This window comes from Camellia sinensis, chromosome 4 (genome assembly GCF_055761805.1).
Source record: "Camellia sinensis isolate YWXY chromosome 4, ASM5576180v1, whole genome shotgun sequence".
Lineage (NCBI taxonomy): Eukaryota > Viridiplantae > Streptophyta > Magnoliopsida > Ericales > Theaceae > Camellia > Camellia sinensis.
In genome coordinates this window covers 22,556,414-22,569,113 of record NC_138964.1, presented here as the reverse complement: position 1 = coordinate 22,569,113, position 12,700 = coordinate 22,556,414, and the positions used below count along the sequence as shown (strand labels likewise).

The window sequence follows — 12,700 nt, the reverse complement described above, 5'->3', positions numbered from 1 at the left end:
TTTCAGACTATGAAAGGCCTCAATGATCCAGATTGGTAGTTTGGGTGAGGAGATAGTATTAAAAAATAGTCCATTTGGCTTAGGATGTTACCAATCATCGGCCCAGACGACCGGCCGATCAGCCGATCAACCGGTCAACAACATTTTTTTATTTTTTTTAGCTTGTTGGGAATTTTTTTTTGAACATTAATTTTTAATGTTTTTGTATTTTTTGTTAAGTAAAAATCATAGTTTTATTTTTGTTTTATTATTTTATATAAAAATAATTTAACAATCTCCACACTAACAACTATCATCAAAACAAACACAATCCTACTAATCCGCTCACTAACAATCCTCTCACTATCAATTCCCTCACTATCGATCATCTCTATTTTACCTCTGAAAACAAACGGACCCAAAGCCAATTCAATTTATTAAAAGATATAGTCCAATGAGATATTTCAAAAAAAACTCTAAGGACAAGGACTTGGACTTGGACCCAAACCCAGACTTGGATGGTTACATAATGGGAATTAAATTTATGTAGTATAAAATTCATATAAAGAATAAATTTAAATTATAAAATAAAGATTTTGAATAATTTCTAAGTTAAATGGCAGCGGGCCGAGGATTACACTCTCCGTTTCCGATTCCCGAAGCTAAAAAAATCCCTATCCCTGCCCCCGATCCCCGTCGGGGATCCCATCACCCCCCTCCCCGACCCCGCCCTAATGGGGATCGGGTTTCCCCGACTCCAAAAAATCCCCAACCATTTTTTTTTTTTGAATTTTACATATCTCATTTTATTTATTTATTTATTAGAGGAAAATAAAAATAATATATATAAAAGCATAATGCAACAATGTCTAAACATAAACATTCAAACAAATATGCAGCATAACAGCATAAGATAGAGTAGCAACAGCACAAAGGGTAATCTCACAGTCAACCCAGACATGAGCAACATAATAGCATAAGACCTATAACAAAAGAATCAATGATTCATGCAACATATATAGGGCAATTAACAGCACAACCAATAGCATAAGACCTGTGACTGAGCACAAAAGAAAATATTGGAGAAATAACCAAAAAAACACTTAAACAATATAGAACTCTCATCTCTCAACCCACAACCAATAAATCCCTCAAAATAATCCATGCAACATAATATATCAAATGTCTAACCAAAAACCCAAAAAAAAATAAAAATAGTACCATTAGTCTATTACAACATGAAACAATAGTTGTTCAAATAAAACATATAACATCAATATGACAACAATAAAACAACATTGTTTCTCCAAAAATCTGATATAACCACAACTGTCATCGTCTCCTTCAACTTGAATTCCTGTTAAATAACAAAAGGGGAAAAAAAATCAAGACTAATAATAAGATGTAAAAAATGTTAACAATTAAAACAAAAAAAAGATGGATGGCAACTTACACAAAAGTGCCACATGAGTCATCCAAGTCAAACTCATCATCATCATATATAGTCGTATAGCCCACTGATTCCAATGTTGAATTTCCTAAGAAGTAAAGAATATAAATTAAGTATTGAAATTATTCCATGGTAATATAAAATTGAAATAATAATATGTAAATTTACTTGAGTACCTTTCATCTCTGCAGCCCACAACCAACTTTGTGCACACATTAATACTTCTAATGTGATTGATGAAGTCCACTACGATGTGGACTCGCCAACCTTCCACTAGTGCTAAATGCTGACTCAAAAGCAACGGTGGATACAAGAATAGCTAAAATATCCCTAGCTATTGCCTGTAAGGTCGGATACTTTGGTCCATTGGCTTTCCACCAATTCAAAACATCAAAACCTGAAGTTCTTGGCAAAACATCATCTTCTAGATAATGGTCAACCTTGATCATACATTCTTAATTTTTTTACTTCTCTTTCTACTAGTAAACATATCATACTCTGAAAGGGTCTCTCAAACAATTTCTAGATGGATAGAAGATTCACTAACAACATCGATCTCCATACCAACTCGATTCTGATACTCGTGCAACAAATCATAACAAATTTGACAAACTGTATCAATTTCCTCTTCAGCTTTGTCTCCATAAAGTTTTTCAAAACAAAACTCGAATACACTCGTCTTGTACCTAGGATCAAGTACAACAGCAACTCCAATAACACCATGTATCAATATTTATCAATTTTTTCCACCATTTTTTATACCATTGTTCTAATCACTTCAATTTCACAAGAGAGCCATTGAGATAGTGTCAGTCTAATCTCACATAAAGCTGGGAAACAAACATTGGCTGTGAGATACTTAGTACCAGAAAATAACTCTCTAATAGAAAAAAATATCTTAAACCTCCCACTAATCTCTCTAGCAAACTCCCATTCTTCCTCACTTGGTACGGTCTTATATTGGGGCTCTCTATTTTTCAACCGAGAAAAGACATTCTTATAAAATAAGGTAGTTTCAAGCATCAAGTATGTTAAATTCCACCTAGTTGCACAATCAAGTCCTAATTTCTTAGTATGTGGATTACGCAATTGATTGACTGTTTCTTCAAATTTTTCTTGTCTTTTAGGTGTTGCTGTCCAATAAGCTACACTCTCCCAAATTTTCTCTATACCCACTCGAATGACATTCAGTCCATCTTTGACAATCAAATACAAAATATGCGTACAACAACGCATATGAAACAAAGTATCACTCAACAAAAGTGATGGATTACTCAACTTATCCATCAACATGGTAATCATGGCATCATTTGTGGAGCAATTATCAACAGTAACAGTAAAGATTTTTCTGTCAATATTCCAATCCATCATACAATCATGCAAAGTATCACAAAGAACTTCTTTTGTTTGTGGACATGGAACATAAATGAACCTAAAATACAATATTCACGAACAATTATTAATAACATGCAAATTGAACGGAATAAGGTATAACTTTTAAATGATTTGCACATTTACAAATATATGCCTTAAAATGCGACATTGCAATGTACATGAATCATCAATAAAGTGTGTTGTGACAACCATGAATCCTTTCTTTTGATTACTAGCAGTCCATATATTAGTTGTGATTTCCACCCTACTTTTATTATTCTCCACCAAACTCAATATCTTCACCCTCTCAGCATCATAAATCTTTAAAATATCACTCTTTATCATATTTCGAGAAGGTACTTAAACAATGGTTGGAGTGCCGCTAAATATCGTTTAAAACCAACATAATCTACGATACAGAGGAGATAGTCATGCAATATTGTGGCATGTGACAACTCTTTCCTAGCAAAATCTTGACCAAAAATATAAGAATTCATTTTTAGACTCTCTCTATTAAAGTTTTTAGTTAAAACTTTTTGCCTCATGTCCATCACTTTTTTCTTAGTATAACTCTTAGGCCATGTTTGTTTGGGTAGACATGAGCTTGGGATTGGACTAATAGTCTAATAAAATTATTAATCCGATATTTGGTTAAACAATTGAAGTACAGATTAATTATTTTAAACTTGACTATTAGTTAAGATAGGATACATAATCCAACGGATTCGTAGTCTTAGGACTATTAGTCATGGGAATGCTAATCCAGTCCGCCCAAACAAACATGGCCTTATAGTGATCATGCAAATGTCTAGTTCCATTTTTTGAATCACCTCCAATATGCTTATTACAATAATTACATATTGCCTTCCACACCCCATTGACTTGTTATTTCTTAAAGTGTTCCCACACAACACTAGGTTTTCTTTTAGTTCCTCCACAAGTATTAGACTCTTCTTCTAAATCAATTACATTTTGATTAAAGAGGGGAGACGGTGAGTTGGTAGCTGGTGATGATTGTTTTGAGGCCTTGCTCTCAACTGGTACTTGAGAGTTAACATCTGACATTTTTTACCTTTATAAAAATAACATGAAATAAATAAACAGAGGTAGCATTAGTGATTCCAAACATATCCATTGTTTATACTAATCAGTGATTCCAAACAAACGTGAAATAGGATAAGATTGTGTAATTCCAGAATTATTAATCCCAAGCTTAATAGTCTCTCATGTAATCTAGTCCAATGAAACAAACACAACTTGAAAGCTAGTAGTACTAAAATGATAAGTAAAAACAGTAGAAGAACAGTGGCAGATACTAAATCCATGATCCAAACACATCCTAAAAATCAAAACTTTAGAAGAACAGTGGCAGAGACTAGTGAAATTAAACTGTATCTCTTCTGAATTGGACTCAGTTTATGTGTATCCTTGACAAAATGAAAAAAATAAATAAATAATGGATTCAAGATTCTTCATTTTGGGAACCAAATAGAGATTATCAACACACATCCATATCAACACACATTGAGATTATCAACACACATCCATACCCTAGATTATCATCACACATTTTGGGACTCAGTTTATGTGTATCCATGACAAAATGAAAAAAAAAAAAGATAAGAAAAAAAATTGAGAAATTAGTGATTAATAATCAGTGATTCCAATCAACACACAGAAACACATCCACTGTTTATACTCACCAGTGATTCCAAAAAAAATCCAAAAATATTTTTGTACAAATTTCCAAATTGAAAATTGAGAAATTTACCTAATGGGGGATGGAAATGGAACGAATGACTGGTTTGAGGTTGGAGACGTCTGTTGTCTAGGGCATCGAACTCAACTGAGTAAAAAAAAAAAACAAACAAACAATAGACATAAGCATAAAAGATGAGATTTTAGAGATGGGTATTTGGGGAAATAAATTGATTACTTTGGAGATATCTTGTTCACCAGCAGCGACGCCTTGTTATGGCCTCGCTCATTGCAGATCTGAGTACTTGTTGTGGCTGAGATCAGAAACCCTAACCACAGTTCTCTCTCGCCAAAAACAGCAGAGGATGAGGGAAATCGGCGGTGATGAGAGAAGGGAAAGGAGGACAGTTGAGGAGGAGGGAGAGGAGGACGGCGGAGGGAGTGAGATCGGCGGTGATGAGAGGCTTTTAGAGAGAGAGATGAGAGGCGGTGTGAGTGTGAGTGTGTGAGGGAGTTGTGTGAGTTGTGTTTTAGGGTTTGGTTTGCTTTATATATATATATATATATATGGAGGGTATAATAGTAATTTTATGTCGGGAAAACTGGGACGTGGCTTGGGCCGGTGGCCGAGGCTAGGGAATATATCACCGTCCTTGGCCCAAAATTTATCGGGGATTCAATTTCGAATAACACTCCCGGCCCGTCGGGAGTATTTTTTGAAAAAAACCTGTTCTAATCAGGGACGGGAGGCGGGTCACCATCGGCTCGAGTTCAAATTGCCATCCCTCAATGGTAGTATTACTCTTTCGAAAGACGTATCTAAATGAGTGGTCACTCTTCTAATGAGTGTTCTGCCCGACTCCACTTTCGACTTATTTTAATAATTTGAATTCTTCATTTTATTGGACATGTTAAGAAAATTATTTTTATAAAAACAATTATTAGTAATCATATGAATGGATATTTTTGTTTTAAAAAAAAATAAAGAAATTACAAAAAAATAAAAAAATTAAGGTTTGACCCTTACCACAAAATAAATTCTGAATTTTTAATTTTATCAATTTAAATTCTAAACTTTTGATTTGTTTTCAATGAAAACTATTTGCCTATTTTTGTGAAGTAAAATCGATAAAAAAAAAATGAGTATTGTAATTATTTAACTTGAAGAATCTAAAAATTCTGAGATATTGATTTGTGATTATGTTTCAATTTAAAACAATAAATAACAATCACAATCAAGACAAATCGACATAGCAATTTAACGTGAAAATAGCCACAATTGGAGCGTCTCTAATTGTGATAAAAAATCATGAGCCAAAGCCACAAAACAATAAAAATACATAATGGAATTACATGAGAGTATTCTCAATTATCTAACGAATCCACACTCAAATTGAACCAAACCCAATGTGCCTCTTCCACCACCATTTTCACCTCGGAATTGTCTTACCCAATGTTGAATCCACAACGCCGATGTCGAATTCACGACGATGAGCCACTCCGAAATCCACCAAAACTTCAGGCCCAAGTTCCCTAGAATCCACCGAAGAACAACTCTCTCTTTTATGAACGAAACAATAAGAACAACTTCTGATGTTTGACAATATGTAGTTCGTTGATCAATCGATCACCTTTTATACATCAAGGAAACTTATATAAAACAGTCTCTAATAGAAAACACTTTGTGTTTTCTTTCTCTCTAAGATTCTGGACGGTTTAAACCCTAAAAACAACAAACTGAGCATGAAAAATCTAGAAATCCCCTAGATATTGATTTGTGATTATGTATCATTTTAACCAGTAAGTAGAAATCCCAATCAAACAATCAAAGAGAAATTGACACAACAATTTTACATGGAAAAATCATAATTGGAGCGCCTCCAATTGTGAACCACGAGCAAAAGTCACAAAACAATCCACTAAAAAGACATAAAGGAATTACACAAGTGTACTCTTAATTACCTAGCAAATCCACGCCCAAATCAAACTGAACCCTATATGCCTCTTCTAGCCCCGTCTTCACCTCGAAATTGTCTTGCCCAACGTTGAATCCGCAACGCCGATGCCGAATCACGACGACGAGCCACTTCGGAATCCACCAAAGCTTCAGGCCCAAATTCCTCGAAATCCATCGAAGAACAACTCTCTCTTTTATATTGAATGAAACAAACAATCCTTTGATGTATACTTCTCAAACCATGAGTTAAACTCAAACAAACATCAAAGGAACTAGCAAGAAGCTCCATGTTGAAAACTCTAATATCCAAGAAGAAGATCTGGAAGCCGTACCCTAGAAATTGAATAAATTGCCAATTTATAGAAAACAGAATTGCGATCTCTACTCAAGCGCAGGAATGACAGCTCAAGCGGACTGACTAAAACACATGTTTCAGAACAAGGATCTACGCTCGAGTGCAGGGAGTGATACTCGAGTGCAAACACGCAACTCCCAGTATTTTGCAGACAATTCAAACTTCTGGAACCAAAGATTCTTCGCTCGAGCGCACAAATGGCCACTCGAGCAGACAAGCAACTTTGATCCCTGACATAGTCAGCGAAGTGGCAAACATGATATGATTAAGATCACAAACTCCTCTGCATAGGCACAATTCGAGTTGGATTTACATCTAAAAACTCATAACCTCACTGAAATAAAAGATCGAATAAAATTATAACTGAAAAGAGTTTTGTCAAACGGGATTACCAATAACAAAAACTTAATAGCGCACTTTATAGTAAACTGAATTGTGAAGACTGCCTGAGCGCACACTTCACCGCTCTAGCGGTGTGAGTAAAAACAGGGCAAAACATATAAGCCAACTGCTCAAGCGCAACTTTCACCGCTCGAGCGGTAAAAATTTCTTCTTAGAAGTTCGGACACTCTACAAAAGTACTGGATGATGCCATTCACCGCTCAAGCGCATAAATGACCGCTCGAACGGTCAAAACACTTCAGCTCAATCCCCGTACATAGTCAATAAAGTGACAAACAAGAAAGCCTTAAGATCACAAACTCCTCTACATAAGCACACTTCGAGTTGGATTCGCATCTAAATACTCACATCCTTACTGAAACATAAGAGTGAATAAAATTACAATTGAAAGAAGTTTTATCAAACGAGGATTGTCAATTACAAAAACCTAACAAAACTCAGTAAAAATGATATTTTAGACATTTCATATATACTTATATTGAATTTAATGACTAAAATATTTTTCCATAGACAAATAGTTTAAATTGAAAACAAATATAAAAAAAAATTGATTTAAAATACCAAAATAAAAAATTTAAGATTTATTTTGTTATAAGACTCAAACTTTAACTTTGTTGACAAGATCTTAAAATTATGAGAAAACTACAAAAAAAAAAAATAAATAAATAAATAAAAAAAGAAGAAGAAGAAAAAAACTCAGAATCTAACGACTAAAATATTTTTTCTGTTAATTTTACTTAACAAATGATTTACATAAAAAACAATACAAAATATTGTGATTGGAATTGATAAAATTAAGAGTTCAAAATTTATTTTATTATAAGAATCAAACTCTCTTCTTCTTTTCTTTTCTTTTTTTTTTTTTTTTAAAATTATTGTTTTACAAATAATAATGCTGGAAACTTCTCGGATTTATGTAGGATATAGCTACCTTGGGTTTCTAATGTTTATTCGTTTGAAGGAGACACTCCATGATAATTTAAATTATTATTTTTTAGGATATATTGGGTCGGTTAATTAAATAACATTTATATTCAGTTTTATATTTAAAATTATATTTATGATTTATATTTTTAAATATAAATATAATTTGGTAAAAGTGTTTTATAAGTATAATCTATTCAATATATTTTAAAAAATGAAGGAATTAAATTAAACAGTGACTGACTGTTGTACAAGACAAAGCACCACCCATTGTCTACGTTGGAGAAACAATATATCGGGATCGTTCGGCAACATCATAAAAAAGTTAAAAGTTGGCTTTTAATGTATTTGGATCATATTATCTCTTACATAAAAAAGTTGAAAAAGTCATAAAAATTAAAAAATCAATTTTTAACCATCTTTCAAAACACCCCCATCATCCCTAATCTATCAATTGAATCTATTTAGTCCCTAAAATATATAAATCAAAATATTTGGTCCCTAAACTATCGATTGAATCTAAGTCTCTAAAATATTTAATTCAAATCTATTTAGTCTCTAAAAGGATTACAAAAATAAAATATATGCCCACACATATTATAAATTAGTAAAAAAAAAAAAAAAAAAAAACCCTCTCCAATTAAGATTTTATTATAGAAAAATCTTTTAAATTTTTATTTTGTCTTTAAAAAATATTTTATTTTGTTGTGTGTTTAAATTAATATTATAGTTTGATTGTTTTCTCTTACCAATAGATTTTATGAATATTAGATATACTGAAAAAGTAGAATTAGATAGTTTAAATAATAACACTTTTCTACAAATAGTAATAGAACAAAATAATATATTAATTCAATAATAAAAAGAACTTAGCTAAAAATTTAAAAACAATCAATTAGAAATTATAAACAAAATCTAACATATAATATTAGATATTAAGGCAAGTACGTTTCTATTGTAGAAGATAAGTAAAAAAATATTATAGATAATTACCCTTATCCCTATAAATGAAATTCAATATATGGATTGGCGCCTACTTTTCAAAGACAATAAATATTTAAGGTTTTTTTTTTTTTTTTGAAATAAAATTTTAACTATATAGGGTGTTTTACTAATTTATAATATTTATGTGCTTATATTTTATTTTTATAATCCTTTTAGGTACTAAATAAGTTTTAATTAAATACTTTAACAACTTAATAGATTCAATTGATAGTTTAAGAACTAAAGATATTTTGATTTATATAATTTAGAGACCTAATAGACACACTTGATAGTTCAAGGACTAAATAGATAATTTGATGATAGTTTAAGGGTACAAAGTGTGATAAACCTATCGTTATAATAATTGAAGTTTGAGTTTTTCTAAATTTAAGCAGTACTTATTAAACGTATTTAAGTAGACATAAATTAATTGAGAAGTCTTTACTTTTGTTAAAATATCAAAAAGTTACTACCAAAAAATGTTCACTTCACTTTTTTGCACGTATTTTTAAAACAAAATAAAAAGTCAATTAAAATAGCTATTTTTCAAAACAATTCTAAATTAATGTGTAATGCTAGATGACTATATTTATATAATATATTTAGTTTATGATAAATGTTAAAACCCCACAATTTAGAAATTAAATTTATCTACAATAATGTGGTAAAAGAGTTAGGCCCAATATTATTAAGAAATATTGGAGATTCATAATTTTAGATTCATAAATTCATCATCAATAATATGGCAATGAAGTTAAGCCCTATTCGATTGAATGTATAGAAAATAAAAATAAAAAAATTAATACATTATATTACATTATTATAGATCAAATTGAAAAAGAATTTTTTTAGTCTCTGTTGGTCATATATTTTGTATCAGCCAATCATAACCTGACACGTGGTCCATCAGGGATAATTTGGAGAATTAGTGAAGATCACTAATCATCAGAGGACACGTGGCGAATTATATCAATGACAATGGATCTACGAAGTACTAGAACAATTGAGATAAGCAAGGTGATGTGGCCAAACAATTACTGGAAGTTTAAATTCAAATTTAGGAGGGAAGTCCAACTACAAGAGTGATTTACTGGAGGAAAATTGCTTGGAGCCATGTCTAATGATCATGGAGGTTACTTCGATGGTTATCATCCACTTCGACGGTTACTAGCCACTTCAACGGTTATTTCCAGAGCATATAAATAGAGGATAAAGCTGATGAGGAGTGTCGTCTTGAAGCACTTCAAAGGTCAGGTGGGAGAAGGCAACAAGCAGAATCTGGGCTTTGTACTATTGGTAGGCACTAGGAGGAGCTGGGGCTTGGTATGGGGCAAAATGCCAGTCTTTGAAAATGGTGGGTTTCAATTCCTTAATCCAGTTAAGATTATGAGGAAGGAGAGGTGCAGCTAGGTCCATTCCAAAAGAATGTGGAAATTAGGGCTCATTCACACACTCTAGCCAGTCAAAAGAGCAGAGTTTTGCCTTCTTAGCCAAGTGTGAAGGACTCAGTCCTAGAGTTTCGATTGGATTGGGAGTCTTTCGCACTATTTTTATTGGCAAAGTGGAGGTATACCACACTGAAAGTAAGTTGTCTTCCAGGCAGTGAATGCGATCAAATGGTACGTAAGGGTACACTACAGAACTGCGAGAAGAATGAAGAACCAAAGTGAGGTCATTGAATTCAACAAGTCTATGGTGAATTCGCTCCCTTGTCTAAGGTTGGGACAATTTTGACCAGATATCCCAACCAGTAGCTTTTACAGAGGAGAAGACAACCTCATCCCAAGTAGAGACCTTTAGGGTGGATGAAGAACCTTTGAGATCCATGTGAGCAAGCTTTTGTTCTAAAGGTGTGTACTCTGCGAAAGCCTCCAATGACTTGTATAAATGAAGGAGGGTAAGTATGGCTAATAAATGCATGTGAGTTCTTTTGAGGATGACCATTATTGTCCAGAGCCTCTTCATATGCTTGATCAATGAAGGAGAAGGGTTGGTTAGCTATAGAAGAAGTATTAGTCTCTTCGTTTGCTCAGTTGAGTTCAAAAGCAAAGGGGAGTTCAATGTTCTAGTTTATGAACGTTGCTTGAAGACGGTTATACTTCCAGAACAATTAATTACCATGCACGTTCTAAAACGTGGGCAGTATGCCGCAAGAAAAACATAGTGCATCGATCCACTAATATCACCAAGTCTTGGTTATAGTAGTGTGGGGGCTATTGTTGGCCATATATTTTGTATCAGCCAAGCTTAACCTGACACATGGTCCATCAGGGATAATTTGGAAAATTAGTGAAAATCTCCAATCATCAGAGAACACGTGGTGAATTATATCAATAGTGAAAAAATCTAGAAATCCCCTAGATGTTGATTTGTGATTATGTATCAATTTTAAGCAGAATATAACAATCCCAATCAAACAATCAAGACAAAGAGACACAACGATTTTACGTGGAAAAAACCACAATTGGACACCTCCAACTGTGATAAAAAACCACGGGCAACAGCCACAAGAACAATCCACTAAGAAGATTTAAAGGAATTACACAGGTATACTCTCAATTACCTAGCGAATCCACAACGCCTAATTGAACCAACCTCTATGTGCCTCTTCCAACCCGTCTTCACCTTGGAATTGTCTTTACGATGAGCCACCCTGGAATCCACCAAAGCTTCAGGCTCGAATTCTTCAGAATCCACCGAAGAACAACTCTCTCTTTTGTAGAACAAAACACAACCTTTGATGTACTCTCTTTAAACCATGAGTTGAATACTCAATAAAACATCAAAGAAAACTCACAAAGTATCCCCAGATATAAACCCTAGAAACCAAAAAGAAGATCTGGAGTAGTAATCCTAAAATCTGACCCAACACGCGAATTTATAGAATCTGTCCCGCGATCTCCGCTCGAGCGCCCAACAGCCCGCTCGAGCGTCTTCAGCAAAATATGCGCGTCATATAACAGAGGTCCGCTCGAGCGCTAGAAAGCCCGCTCGAGCGTAAAATCACATATCTCAGTACTTTTGCAGGCGACCAAAACTGCTGGAACCAGGAATTCTCTGCTCGAGCGCGGGTATGTCCGCTCGAGCGGACAGGCAATTTTGAATGCATTTTTGCATTTTTGCAGCTCGATCCTCGTCATAATCAGTGAAGTGGCAATCTTGAAAGCATCAGCATCACAAACTTCTCTGAAAAGCACAATTCGGGTTGGATTCGCATCTAATCACTCATAGCCTCACTGAAATAAAAAGTGCGAAAAAAAATACAACTGAAAGGAGTTTTGTCAAACGGGATTGCCAAGAATAAAACCTAACAAATAGCAATGGATCTGCAAAGTACTAGAACAATCGAGATGAGCAAGTTAACGTGGCCAAACAATTATTGAAAGTTTAAATTCAAATTCATGAGGGAAATCCAACTGCAAGAGTGACTTAGTGGAGGCAAACTGCTTGGAGCCATGTCTAATGATCGTGGAGGTTATTTTGACAGTTATCATCCACTTCAAGGGTTACTAGCCACTTCGACAGTTATTTCCAGAGCATATAAATAGAGGAGAAAGCTGATAGTGAAGAGACCTAG

General features: G+C 33.6%; 1 long non-coding RNA gene across 2 annotated transcripts; it reads right to left on the bottom strand.

Annotated features, from left to right (window-relative positions):
* Nucleotides 1–1,040: 1,040 nt before the first annotated feature.
* On the bottom strand, nucleotides 1,041–5,033 carry LOC114273976 (uncharacterized). Of its 2 annotated transcripts, none has more exons than XR_014366112.1 (5): nucleotides 4,740–5,033; nucleotides 4,575–4,649; nucleotides 1,606–2,861; nucleotides 1,433–1,517; nucleotides 1,041–1,336 (listed from the first exon to the last, which is right to left on the bottom strand). It is a non-coding gene; the product is annotated as an uncharacterized LOC114273976 (long non-coding RNA). The 2 variants fall into 2 exon arrangements; XR_014366113.1 differs by having other exon boundaries at nucleotides 1,606–2,115.
* Between the last annotated feature and the right edge of the window lie 7,667 nt (nucleotides 5,034–12,700).